Source organism: Pteropus vampyrus, unplaced genomic scaffold (genome assembly GCF_000151845.1).
Source record: "Pteropus vampyrus isolate Shadow unplaced genomic scaffold, Pvam_2.0 Scaffold671, whole genome shotgun sequence".
NCBI classification, from domain to species: Eukaryota; Metazoa; Chordata; class Mammalia; order Chiroptera; family Pteropodidae; genus Pteropus; species Pteropus vampyrus.
Window position 1 is genome coordinate 257,395 of NW_011889452.1, and position 2,520 is coordinate 259,914.

Genomic DNA, 2,520 nt, shown 5'->3' on the forward strand with positions numbered 1-2,520 from the left:
AGAAACAGTCATAGAGATTAAATGACTTGACCAAAGTCATACAACCAGTGAGTGGTAGAATCAGAGCTCAGGATTTACTTCCAGGTTGTCCAAACCCCTGCCATGTTCTCAGTGATTCCAGTGCATTGACTCTCTCTGTCCTTGTTCCATTGTGAAAAGCTTGCCAGTCACACAGGCCTAGAAGATGTTAAGATTTCTTCCAACTTAGGAAACAGTTGTAGATATCAAGATGCCACATAAACCTCTCAAATGGGAGCTCTGGCATTATACACTCAGTTCACGTCCATTGTGAGCCAAAGCGCAGACTTCCGAGAAATTTCTCACTTGCGGCAAATGCACAGGCTTCCAGGCCCTGGGGCTTTGTAGGGTATGTTCAATCTTCTGCGGGTAGTTGGGGACATAATTCTGACAAGCACTCAGGGTCCCACTGAGCTCCTTGGGGGCAGAAAATATGTCTAATTCCTCTCTGTATCCTCATGCAGACATCAGGGCCTCCCACAGACAGTGAGGCCAGGGATGCTTTGGCCCGCCCTTCTATCGTCCCATGTCCCCCTCCATCCTTGTCGAGGAAGAAGCCAAAATGGCATCCTTCACCTGGTACAAAGAGGTCACTTTGGGAAACTTCAGACAGCTGTTGTGCTGTATCTGACTCTGTCACTTATTAGCTGTGTGATCACCTATATGAGACTCAGGTTTCTGAATTTTGAATGAGTATACAGGAACCATCATGACCAGCACAGGCAGAAAGGTGAAGGAGAGGGAGGTGTCTGCTCCAGTCCAGAAGTGTGATATCAAATTGAAAAAGCAGGAAGGAACAGAGGCCTCAGGACGGAGCCCCTGGGCCTCTTGGATGAGAGGGGACCAGGTTGAATTGTGGCTCTGGAAGCCCCTGTGTCCACACTCTGATTCTGTCACTTATTAGCCATGTGATCACCTCTCTGAGACTTAGTTTACTTAAGTTTGAGTGAGTATCCATGGACCCCCACGACCATCCCAGGCAGAAAAGTGACCGGGGATAGGTGTCTGCTCTAGTCCAGAAATTTCATTTCAAATTGAGAAAGCAGGAAGGAGCAGAGTCCTCAGGAAGGAGCCCCAAGGCCTCTCAGATGAACTGGGACTCTGTCTAATTGTGGCTCTGGGACCCCATGTGTCCACCCTCCAGGAAGTTGGAGGTGCTTGGAACGGCCTGCCTTCCCTAAAGACCTGGGGGCAACACAGCATTTTGTTCTAAAAAACCAGCATATATATATGTGCATATATATATATATATGCAAAGGTGGGAAATATGTGTGATACTACAGTGCCTACCAATAACAGAACGAAGAACTTTAAAAACAAATAAATAGAAAGGTCTTTTCTCTACTCCTTGCATGGGTAAGAAGACAGCTGAATATGTGAAAAATGACTAAGGAAGTGCCCTAATTTCTTAGCTGAAATTAGGCTTTGGTTTTCTGTCCCTGGATGTACTGATGTCTGTCACCATAGTATGAAGACATAAATGAAGAGGATGGATGAGAGAGTGGATGGGAAATTGGTAATTTGAAGAAAGTTAGAAAATAGTGCTCTGGACAGCATAAAAGCCAACTGATTAGGGAAACACTAATATTGCAGGACAATTTTGGATTTACAGGACATACTTGCATATTAGTCTTTAAGAAACAATCTTAAAATATCATTGACTTAACACAGTACAGGTTTATTTTTGGCTCTTGTCACTGTTTAATGTGGATCTGTGGTGAAAGAGAAGTGAGGAGCACCCAGGTAGATAGAGGTTCTATCATATTTGACTCATGACTCCTGAAGTTGCCCAGGGTGTTGCAATCCAGACATCAGATTTGGGGGTGGGGGACGGAGAGAGATATCCAGGCTTAGAAGCAGTTTTTATGCACCAGGCTTGAGAGTAGTCTCCACTGCTCCTGCCCAGATTCCCTTAGAAGGAAATGGGGCAAGGGGGCCCAGGAATTTTGTTTAGTTGTAGGCCAAGGAAGGAGAGGAGAACAGGAATCTGGGAGAACACTGTAGCCTCTACTACAATGCATAATTCCTTGATGCCAGGTCTAATTAAACTTATTTAGATATTTCTTCTCTGCATTCTCCCACTGGTGCAGTGTCTGGTCCATAGAAGCTCAGAGAATATGCTGAAATTCTGACTAACTTAAGTGCTAGATCTTAGATAAGCATTCAAGTTTTCTCATTTTTACTTTAGTGTTCTTTTACTACTTGTATTTACTTGACTCAGACTGTAAAGAAGAAGTCACTGTGTTCAGAAGAGGAAGAGGTCATGGTCGGCTGAGGAGATTAAGAAAGGCTTCAGGGGAAAGCAGTACCCGAATCGGACCCTACAGGTTGTGTAGGGTTTGGATACACCAAGCAGAGGGCAGCACACTCCAGGCAAGTTTGGAAACTCAGGCAATGAACATACTTACTTACTTAAATTTATACCCTTTTATTAACTAAAATATATTTTTTAAAAAGGTAACAAATTCAAAAGGTACAAAATGACAAAGAATGAAAAAAAAA